Below are 12,364 nucleotides of genomic sequence, written 5' to 3'. Positions count from 1 at the left end.
CCCACAACTAAGAAAGATGCATTTCACGAATTTAGGATCCATCTTATTGTGCTTGTCTTTGGGAACATGGCAGAATGCCTCACAACCAAAGACACCCAAATGAGTATATGATGGAGGTTTCCCAGTCTAGACCTCCTCAATAACCTAGGGAAATCAATAATAGTGCAAGGGGACCAAGTAATTACGTGTATGGCAATAGTAATTGCCTCAACCCAAAAGTGTTGTGGTAAGCCTGCCTGGCTAAGCATAATGTGGACTCTCTCCTGAATCATCCTATTTATGCATTCGACAATACCATCCTAAGGAGGGGGTGATCAACTGATACTTAATACCTCACTCATTGTAAAACTGCTCAAAGGCTTTCGAGACATACTCACCCCATTATCAGATCTTGGGCATTTCAGCCTATATCCAAACTAGTTCTCAACAAGAGCAAGCCAATGCTAAAAGGTGGACAAGAAATCCGATTTTTGGTTAATAGGGTAAGTCCAAACCTTATGTGAGTAATCATCAATGAATGTAACAAAGTACTTTGCACCACCTTTTGCAATGATTGACAAGACATTGGACCACATACATTCGAATGAACAAGAGCTAAAGGCTCACCTATGCGCTTCATGCTAGACTTCTTATGCATATTGTACGTCTGCTTGCCATATAAATAATGATTGCAAGGCTCAAAATACTCACTTAGTGGAAAAGGAGGTAATCAAAAGTTGACAATCAGGGAGTGGGCTTGGAAGTAGCCATCTTTTAAAGAAATCATAATAGCTTATTGATCTAGCTTCATATGATCTAATGACTTTCCGCATCCTACAGGATTTGAACCTGTGACCTTCAACTTAGAAGGTTGTTGCTCTATCCGATTGAGCTAAGGATGTTATGCATTATAAACACTTCTAGGTAAATATGACATACTTAAAATATGTTCCCTTTCAAGGGGCTTTAGCCACTTCTTGATAATCCGCTCTCTATAAATGAAAGGAGGTTAGAAGAAGTGGTGCTTGGGCCTGCTGACTATGATGTGCCCATAGCAAGCATAAAACATATCCACATTTATCTAGCAACATGTCAAATAGGACATGGTCCCTCAATTTAAACTCTGATTTGCTTTCAGTTTGTATATATAGGGACCCAGAGCAACCAACAAATTCACCTTAATGCAGCTGCTAGAGCACATCCTTAGGGAGACATGTTGTGCTCTAGATTTGCTTTGTCTCAACCATCGATTCGAGATGAGGGCAACACAATATAAATATCTACTTATGTTTCCAGATATTCCACCCGCTATTAATGGCACCTAGTGTTCCATCCTAAGAAGACTAATCTCAGGAGATAAAATGACATATAAAAGAAAAACTAGGGCAAACCCTAAACCAAGCACAGGGTGATTTTATACAGGAGGCATGACCTGAAGCTTTACGATATATTTGGGTCAAACCTTACTTTTTTTCGGTCATCTAACGAATGAAATCCGATTTCGGTGATGAAACAAGATCATGTTCACGAGGTTATAGTCTAGGGGTGGAAGATACTACAAATTGGTAAGCATTTTCATTCTTTTCAAAGACACACCTAAGGCGATGATGCCAAAGAGATACATGTGGAACTGAATCCATAGCCAAAATATAGTCAACTTATCTAGATACAAGAAAAGAATAGAGGATACTAGACTTAGCATCATGGGCACCACCTGCAATAACAAGATTCCCACATGAGAAATCACCAAAAGAGACAACATAACATGCATCATCTAAGGTGCCAGCTGAGATAAAGCTCTTCGTGAGAGCCGGGACATGTTGCACATTATGAAGAGTGAACATGTTGCATGAACCAAAACACAACTGGGGATCACAATACCAACTATCTCCAATGCTAGGTCATTACCCAAATGGAAAAATCCAATCATACTACGATAGAAGTGAAACCACTCTCTATGAGGAGTCACATGAAAGAAAGCCCCTAAATCTATCAACCAACACTGAGTATATCTTGACAAAGCATCACTTAGTTGGGAAGCATCCAAAGAAGAAGCTACCAAGCTAAGATCATTAGATATATCAGACTGCACTACATTAATCTCCTCAATATTGACACTACACTTGCTAGGCACAATACTGTGATCATCATTCTTATCCTACACTTTACCCTTTTCCCTTTCCTTGCACTTATCTTCACGCATCTTATGGTACTATGGATGAATGTCAAATGTTTTTCCAAATAATGAGAAGTAAATTTGAACTTATGACCATGGGACTTATTGTGAGACTGTCCATGTGTCCTAGATTGAGACCTGTTAGAGTCTCTACCACAACTATTTCCATATTGCCAGTCTCTCAAAGTCAAAACATGTGATGCATGGGAAGCATCCACATTTTTTCTATTCACCTCTTCTATAAAGAGGGTACTCTCAATGGTCATTGTCATATTTTTAAACTTAGGTACCACCATCCTTTGCGAACAAGGTAGTGGTTGAAGAAAGAAAACCTCAATTTTTCCCACCACTCTTTGTCAATCCACCACCTTGTTTTTTTCACCACTCTTTGTGAATCCAACCTAATAACCTACCAAAAATGGCATCGTATTAAAAACCTTGAAATGTTTGACTTTCTTTGTGTCATTATAGTGCAAGCAAGGACTTATACCCCTCCCATCTATGGAAAATTTCTAGAGGAGTAGAAAAATGACATTGACATGAGGTAGAAAAGCTCTTGATTTAGGGATAGAAGTGATCTTGTTACCGAGAACCAAATACTCACTATTGAGCTTTTTGTAAATTTTTGAACATGTTTATGTGGATAGATGGAGAGTAAGTGTTGAATGTGTTTAGTTCTCATAATTAGAGCTCATTTTTGCATGGCAATTGATTATATATGGATTTTTTATGATTCCCATGGTTCCATTAGCCTTTCTAAGGGTTCCATTGGCTTCTATATTGTGAATATATATGGAGTGATGTACAATTCAAAGGCTTTTGACTTGTGTCTTACCTCTACGACATTTCTATGTAGGTTTCAAACATGATTAGTGATTTTATAGGCTTCTACTATGATCTATTTTATTTGCTTCTATAAGCCTCTGAATGCTTTTGTATGTGTCCAAACCTCAAGGGTATTTCATTCTTTGGAAGAAGGTTGATTTGGGATCTTGTCAAGCTAGCTAGCTCAAATTGAAGACTCAAGAATGACACTGACAACTACAACCGCACAAAGAGGGTTATGAAGGTTCTGATGCCTTTTTGTCAAAAGGGTGTGTTTGCAAAGTGTCTCCAACCTAAATGGATAGATTATGGTGCATTTTACCATGCTTAGATGAGAGAGAGAGAGAGAGAGAGAGAGAGAGAGAGAGAGAGAGAGAGAGAGAGAGAGAGAGAGAGAGAGAGAGAGAGAGAGAGAGAGAGAGAGAGAGAGAGAGAGAGAGAGAGAGAGAGAGAGAGAGAGAGAGAGAGAGAGAGAGAGAGAGAGAGAGAGAGAGAGAGAGAGAGCAATGTTTTGTTGTTATATATTATGTTTTTTAGACAAATTATGATAAAGAAATATTAAGATGATGCAATCCTACAATGATGTTTTATTTGAATTAGCATGATGGTTTTGTTTGCAAATAAAGACACTAATTTGTGGGGATATTAATGTTTTGTTAAAGATTAAATTTGTGTATGGTATTTTACACGAAGTTTGTTGATAGATATGTTGTGTGGTTCCTATGTTGTTTGTTTCTCCTTGATTTCTTTTTTGTCTAAAATTTCATCACAATTTTTACTAGTGATACAATATCATTTTCTTGTAGCGTTTCCCTTTTCCTTGGTGCTCTCACAAGGACCCCATGTTTTGGTGTGTAGTTAAGGAATAACAAAATGTTAGCATTTGAAGAACTTAGATCATGGACAGAATAAGCTCTCCATTGGAAGAGGCTAATTTTCCAATAACTAAGGAAGAACTACAAGAGTTGCCAAAGCAATTAAGTGCCAAATATTCATTAACCAATGGAGCAAATCACAAGGTTATAATGTAAATTGCAAAGGTGGGTGTGTTTCCATAATCTTCCAATTGTAAAATTGTATATAGTATTGTGATAAGCAATTTCAAGAAGAACTGAAGTTTAAAATGTTGAATATATGAGGAGAATGGAATACTATCATTTACATACCAATCACCAACCAATGTCAAGAGGGAGATAGTGAAGGAGCTATAGGAGGCTTGGGTGATGACATTTATACTGAGGAGAAATATTGAAATCTCTACATGGATTCTTGGTGGAAAAATACGTAGGACATCAATTTTATTGATAATCTTCTATTTATTAAATCATAAACCATTAGAGATTGGGGATAACCTTCACTACTTTCACACTTGAGACCTTGCACAGTCGATACTATGACTGTGATGTCACTATTGAATTCCTCAAGAGGATGGCTTTTATAGATTTAAGACAACATACATCCCTTTGATAGCTAAGAAGTAGAAAGACTAATGGAAAAGATTTTTCTTGAAGTTGAGGAAGGACCTACGAAATTCTCATTGTGGTCTTTCATAAATCCTTTGAATCCTTCTATATGGCATTATAAACTAGCAAATGAGCTGCTAAAGAGTAAATCCCTAAGGTTTTGAAGGACTTGGCATGGAAACTAGCTCAAGAATGGCTCCAAAGATATGTATAAAAACAAAGATTGTAAGGTAAAGTGGCTAATGATGTAGAGTCAAAAGAAGCTTCTGAAGCTCTTGAATAGCTATTTTAAGAAGTCCCCATGTCTTAAGAAAACCTCCTCAAGGCCCTCTTCCTAGTCAAATCCATTCTAGATATGTGGATGATTGTCCAAAAAATGTAAATTGCTTTCGAACTTTCACACGAGAATACAATGAAGACTAAGATCTTCATATAGTAAAGCTCATGGTAGCATGTGTGGCCAACAATATGAAGAGATCAAACAATGGGTCAGCAATATCCCTCCCAGATTCAAAGATGTGATGTTTTAGTGGGACACAAGACAAACATTTAGATTGTTTGACAAATGGGACATATTGAAGTTTACTTTTGTCACAAAGTCCTAGCATGAAGGTTTTGAAGATAAGATGAGAGATGAATTTATGGATTTAAACTCATAAAATGAAGAAAGAATCAAGTCATACATTTCTAATTGGAGTCTACCACATGAAGCAACAATCAAATAAAAAATTTAAATGGTGGAATATAGAAGGGCATATTCTATAGGAAACTAAAAATACTTGCAAGCTTACAAGAAGTAGTAGAAGGTGCACGATCATTTGATGACATCGAGTTTGATGACATTGAGATAGGAATGACTCCATATTCACTACTTATGCAAACCTATTTGCAATGATGGTTTTGGGAATTTCCAGCAATGAGGTGATTCAAATCACTTCCAACTAGCATTCCACTTGGAAAGAGAGCAAATACCTCTTCCAAAAAAGCCTCTTATTCATGCTAAGTATGCTAAAACTCTCCCTTAGAAGCAATTTCAATCATGTGGACTTATCCCTTCTTATACTTTTGTGATTAAAATTGAACACCAATTAGTACTTAATGAACTTAAAATTTCTATTCTTGAGCCCATTCTTGCATAAGTGGTATCCTCATTGACTTGAGCTTGCTCGCAATGGTAGTTGACTTATGACCATGGGTGAGTAGCAATGTATAGTTAATATACTTCAATTTGACCCAACTTACTATATGACCACTTCACTATAGTGTATCATCTTGGCTCGAAATCTTGATATGTCATCATAACTACAATATCACCCATTTATTTTGATAATATTTTGACCAAAGAGGAATTACATATAGTCAATTGCTTTGTAGGACCTTCCTCACTTAGGGATTTGATTACTTACTTTCATGGACTGGCTACCAAACAAACTGACTTGGATGCTTTTGTTGATTTGGAGTACAATCCGAATTTTTATAACTAGTGGATTCCATAAATTGAAAAAAACGCTAGCTCTTATATATGACTAACCCTAGGTAACCTTGATCTTTTATTATTTAGCTCAAAGTTTTGCATTGATAAGAGCTAAGGCCCTTTCAGCTTTTGAAACAATGCTATATCTTATGTGAGAGTAAGATTCAAGGTACAAACTCAAAACTTTCACTCAAAGATGTGATGACAAAAGTAAAGCTTTTTTATCTTTTGATTTTGAACCCACTACATGATACTCTCAAAGTTTCACTAAGTGAATGTATGAACATGATAGATTACATTGTTTTTACATAGGTGGCAAAGCATAGCAATGTGAATAACCAAGACTTGAAGAAGATGACACTAGCACCAAAAACTTTCCTGAAAATCTCAAAGTTACAGAAATATCGAGATAGCAAATCATATGAACAAGGCACCAATGTCATTTCAGAGACTCCAATAAGAGGCAATGATATCAAAGAGCCTTTGACAATGACATACCAATTTCTCCAATCACGACATCCTTGACTTCAACATTCCATGGTCATATATTTTCATTGGAAGAATTACAAATTCCTTCATTCTAAGCTCAGTATTTAATCTTCAACATGTACAATTCCTTGCATAGCTTCACTCTTTGAGCCAATTTTACTATTTATGGTTAGCCTTTAGATCTTCCATAGATCCATTTATATTTGTAAGATTGCATGCCTAGTGTATGGCAATGTGTTTATTCATAGCAAGAGAAAAAAGAATATTAAAAAAAGGGAAAAAAGAGAAATTAAAGAAAAGAAAAGAAAAGAAAAAGAAATATGCATTCACATGCATTGCATTGCGCCAAGGGGTTGGATGCATCTAGTGACCTTGGTTAGTTGGTAATTGCAATAACATAAACTAGGTCTAATTAGGTAAGGTAGAAGCATGCTTCAAGGATTGACAAGCTTAGATGTCACAAAGTGGGTAGAAAATTGAATAGAGAGTGCAAACTCTAGTTCATAATTATGAAAACCCAAAAAAATGCGAAGTGGGGGTGAAAATTTGAAAATGCAAAAGGGGCGCAAACACTAAAATGCAAACATGGTACCACCCTAGAGAAGTCACCTAAACTTAACCTTAAACTTGGTCTATATAAAGGTGGTGAAGCCAGAAGTCTGAGTGAGAGCATAAGTAAGTGGAACCATTGGAGGTGTGAGCTATGGCAGATGGAGCGAGAGAGAGAGAGAGACATACACACAAGATGTGGGAACTCCAACAACCACAATGTGTGATTGGCCTCCCTTACTCTATTTGTCATTGAAACAATAACAATGAAGTGATAATGATGGGCACCCACCACCTGCATTGTATAAGTGTGCGAGTACTATCAATGTAGCGAATACATGAGTGGCATAGGCATAGGTGCCTTTACCCCCAACAACCTCCCACTTAAAGGTAAATGCACCCCTAGTGAGGAGAGAATATGAAAAAAGTGACAAAGCACAAATGTAGATAAAGTACAATAGGGTGAAGACATGCATCATCTCATTCAATGCCTATTAGCTTCCTAAGGAAGGCAAAAAACTTTGTTGAGAGACTTTTAGTGAGTAGATCTATAGGATTTTGTTCGGTTGAGATCTTGATAAGCTCGATAAACTTGTCATCAACAACGTCTTAGATAAAGTGGTAACACACCTCAATGTGCTTTGTCTTCTCATGGAAGATCGGATTCTTGGCCAACTAGATATCACTCAGAGATTTAAATGCAATGTTGCGACTACATCAATAAATACCAAGGTGTCACCAAATAGCCTAATTAGAGAGCCTTCTTATGAGCCTCAGTGGTTGCAACATACTCTACCTTTGTAGTAGATAGGATTGTGCATTTTTGCACCCTGGATATCCAAGAGACAACACCTCTAGCAAAGGTGTGAAAGGGAAGTGGAGAGCTATGGGGCATGGAGAGCAAGAGCCAAGAGAGAGAGAGACTAAAAAATGGGAACTCCAACCACCACAATGTGTGGCTGGGCCTTCCTTTATTCAAACTGTCACTAAAAGAATAAAGAATAAGTGACTGTGATGGGCGCCTGCCACCTTCTACTTAAAGGCGAATCTGCCCCAGTGAGAGAGAAAAGAGAAAAGACAGTACAACATGTACACATGTACAACAGGATGAGGAAAAAGACATGATCTCATCCAATGCCCATCAATCTCCTGAGGAAGACAAAGCGCTCTATAGTGAGGCTCTTCATGAGCAAGTCTGCAGGATTCTGCTCAGTCGGAATCTTAACAAGGTCAACAGACCTGCCCTCAATGCCTTCGCGAATGAAGTGATACCTCACCTCAATATGTTTCGTCTTCGCATGGAAGATCGGATTCTTGGCCCGGATTCTTGGCCAACTGAATGGCACTCATAGAATCCGAATGCAGTGTAGGTATAGCATCTGTCATACCAAGGTTAGCAATCAAACGGCCTAACCAGATAGCCTCCTTGCAAGCCTATGTGGCTGCAATATACTTGGTCTCTGTAGTAGAAATGGCCGTACACTTCTACGCCATGGACATCCAAGAGATAGCCCCTCCAGCATAAGTGAACACATAGCCAGAAGTGGAGTTTCTACTATCTGCATGTCCTGCATAATTAGAGTTAGTGTATCCCACGACTCCTGTATCCTGGCTGCCATAACAAAGACACATATCTGCTGTGCCCTTCAGGTACCTCATGATACCCTTCACGGTATCCCAATGTTTCTTGCCAGCAGGTGTAGCCATATAGCATGCCACAACCCCAACTGCAAAAGCAATATCTGGACGGGTGGCTATCATGGTATACATAAGACTGCCCACGACTGATGCATAGGGAATCTTGGCCATCTTGGCCTTCTGCTCATCTGTCTGTGGACAATCGGCATGTGAAACCTTCACACGAGAAGGTAATGGATATCCAATAGGCTTAACATCTTGCATGTGGAAGTGCTCACGGACTTTATGAATGTACTCCCTCTGTGAGAGATAGAGTAGTCCTTGAGATCTATCATGCGTAATGCACATACCAAGTATATGAGAGGCTTGTCCCAGATCTTTCATCTCAAAGCTCTTCTTGAGCTGAGCTTTAAGGGCATCTAGCTCCTCATGAGCTGTCCCTACTAAAAGCATGTCATCCACATAGAGTACCAAAATCAGTAAAGAACCGTCACGGCCTTTCTGCGTGTACAAGCATGGATCCATAGCACTGCGGCTGTAGCCCTATGACTACATGAATGCATCAAACTTATGGTACCATTCCCTAGGTGCCTGCTTCAAACCATATAGACTTTTCTTTAGCTTGCACACTAGGTGTTCCCTGCCAGGGTCTGTAAAGCCCTTAGGCTACTCCATGTAAATCTCATTATGCAAGTCCCCATGTAAAAAAGCCGTCTTGACATCCATTTGGTACAAGTCCAGGTCAAGCTGTGCAACCAAGGCCAAGACTAAGCGTAGGGTGGTCATCTTGACCACAGGAGAAAAGACTTAATCAAAGTCAACACTATGCTCTTGCTTAAAACCCTTAGCAACCAATCGAGCCTTGTATGCCGGCTTGGGGTGTCCAGGGGTACTTTTCAACTTGTACACCCACTTTCATGGCAAAGCCTTCTTACCTTGAGCACTGCAGACATAAAGCTCTCAAGAGAGCAAATGCATATAACTGTCCCACAAGCTCAAGATTAAGTGTAAATAAGACTTTGTGTACATCCAAATATACCAAGAGGCTCCCACTAGAAGTAAATTCCGATGCAAAGAGAGCAAGCAACGCTCTAATACATTGAATACATAGCATCATACATGGCAAATCCCAGTAGGGTACATTCGGAGCATAAATCCCAAAGACTCGTAAAGTATAAGCGCTTGAAAGCATGCAAAGAGCATGTAACTGACAACCAAATGTAATGCCCAGTAGATCCAAAATGCTCAAGTACATCTGAAGATGAAGCTCCAAGTAATTGTCAAGCATGGGTAAACCAAGTGGCATCCATATCTGACCAAAGCATAAATACAAGAAGCCTGAATGTCAAGCAGTGACAATAGGCATAAACCAGTCCAAAGTATGCCAACTGAAGCCAAATGCCAGTGAAGAATGACCAAGTCGGAGCCTAATCCAAGCTCAGAAGCATTCTGGAACCAAGAAGAAGCATTTGACAACCTCCAAATACATCGGTATGATCATTCAAACCTCCAGTAAGCACCCCGTATCCAAGAACTAATGCATATACCAAGAAAATGAGTTTCAGTCCACTGTATTATAACAAGCAATTTACTATTAAATGAAGCTCAAATGGTACTCAAATCTACTCCAAATCAATCCCAAAGCATAGACATAACATCCCATAACATCCAGGCATCATCGGGCATCAATAGGCATCAAACGGGCAATGGCAAGAAGCATCAAACAGTAAATGTCAAGTGCTACCCTGTTTTGACAATCCTAGGACTGTGTATATAGCAAAGGGCTGAAGGGGGAAGCACTCGAATCGATCATCGGAGCCAAGCACTAATGCCAGGAAGTCTAACAATGCTCGGGAAGGTTGCCAAGAGTGCCAGGAAGCCGAGGAAGAGCAGGGAAAAGCCAGGAGCAGGTCAGCCCAGCCCCCTAAAAATGCCAGGAGCAGGGAAATGCCAGGAGCAGGTCAGCCCAGCCCCCTAAAAATGCGTCGAAATTTTCGCTGCCTGTTCCTAGGGACTAGGAGGTCTTTAACAGGCCTTGGGGGCACTTGGCAATGTCGAGGGGGACTCCAATGCAGCCCGACGATGAAGGTTCGGAGGAGGCGAGGGATCAAAACATACCTGCAAATGAAGGTGCCATGGCTACCATTGAAGCTCGGGTTGAAGCTCTTCAAATTTGGGCTGAAGAGAATGCCAGGCAAGCTCCAATGCCTTTGCTCCGATACCAGTTGAAAGGGAAGTGGAACCCAGGAGGAAGAAGTTTGGCGGTGAGAGCTATGGCGAATGGAGAGCAAGAGCCAAGAGAGAGAGAGAGAGACTTAAAAGTGGGAACTCCAACTACCACAATGTGTGGCCGGGCCTTCCTTTATTCAAACTATCACTAAAAGAATAAAGAAGAAGTGACTGTGATGGGCGCCCGCCACCTGCAGTGTGCAGTGGCGGGTATTGTCAGTGTAGTAATACACGGGCGGCTTGGCGGAGGCACCTTTACCTCCAGCAAGGCGAAGACATAGCTAGAGGTGGACTTCCTACATTTTGCATGTCCTATATAATCAGAGTAAGTGTACCCCATGACTCTTGTATTATGCCAGTCCTTAAAGTACCTCATGATACCCTTCATGACATTCCAATGTTGCTTGCTAGGTGTAGCCATATAGCGTGCCACAACTCCCATTATAGATGCTATGTTAGGAGGAGTGGCTATTATGGCATATATAAAACAAGCTAGGGTGGATGCATCAGGGATCTTGGCCATCTTGGAATCCTGATCATTAGATTACAGACAAATTGGCTTGACTAACCTTGACATGAGTAGGTAACGCATAGCCAATCAACTTAACATCATGCATATGAAACCCCTTGAGGACCTTCTGGATACATTCCTTTTATGACAAGTAAAGTAGCCCCTTAAAGCAAGCACGCGTGATTCACATCCCAAAAATATGTGAAGCCTATCACATGTCCTTCATCTCAAAGCTCTTCTTGAGCTAACTTTTCAAGGGATGGGCCTTCTTTTGTATAAATACAGATCCATATCATTGTAGGTATATCCTTGTGAATACATGATAGCATCAAACTTGTGGTACCATTCCCTAGGTGCCTGCATAAGGCCATAAGCACTCTTTCTCAAGCTAGGTGTTCCTTATCTCTATCCTCAAAGCCCTTAGATTGTTGCCATATAAATCTCATCATGTGAGTCCCCATGTAAGAAATCTGTCTTAACATCCATTTGATAAATGCCCAAATCTAGCTGCATAACAAAAGCCAAAACCAAGTGTAGGGTAGTCATCTTGACTATAGGAGAGAAGACTTTATCAAAGTCAATACCATGCTTTTGCTTAAAGCCCTTAACAACCAATTTGGCCTTATATGCTTGCTTGAAGCATCCAAGGATACTCTTCAACTTGTACACCTACTTGCATGACAAAGTACACTTTCCATTAGGCAAAGTATTAAATCCCATGTATGATTTTTTTTATAGTGAGTCATACTTTGATTGCATGGCCCTCTTCCACGAGTGACAATCACCTCTAGATATGTCCTTATCATAGGTAAGAGGCTCAATAGCATCTATCACCATAACATAATCCATAGAGGGTGCAAACCAATTAGGCTGACGTCTATCTCTAGTAGAGCACCTCAAGATAGACTGTGAAGCCTACACATCCTATCTAACATCATGGTCCTGGCCCACTAGAGCATCAGCTATTGTATGCTATCTAACTAGCTAATCAATAATAGAAGGCTCCTCCTGAAATCTTTCCTTGTGTATCT

At 39.7% G+C, this 12,364-nt stretch overlaps 1 non-coding gene across 1 annotated transcript; it reads right to left on the bottom strand.

Moving 5' to 3' along the window:
* Positions 1–807: 807 nt before the first annotated feature.
* On the bottom strand, positions 808–881 carry TRNAR-UCU (transfer RNA arginine (anticodon UCU)). Its single transcript has one exon. It is a non-coding gene; the product is annotated as a tRNA-Arg (tRNA).
* Positions 882–12,364: the final 11,483 nt, after the last annotated feature.

Source organism: Lygodium microphyllum, chromosome 9, assembly GCF_053477565.2.
Source record: "Lygodium microphyllum isolate KBCC chromosome 9, Lygodium_microphyllum_v1.1.10, whole genome shotgun sequence".
NCBI lineage: Eukaryota > Viridiplantae > Streptophyta > Polypodiopsida > Schizaeales > Lygodiaceae > Lygodium > Lygodium microphyllum.
The sequence above is the reverse complement of the archived record's forward strand: the minus strand, read 5'-3'. Positions and strand labels throughout refer to the sequence as shown.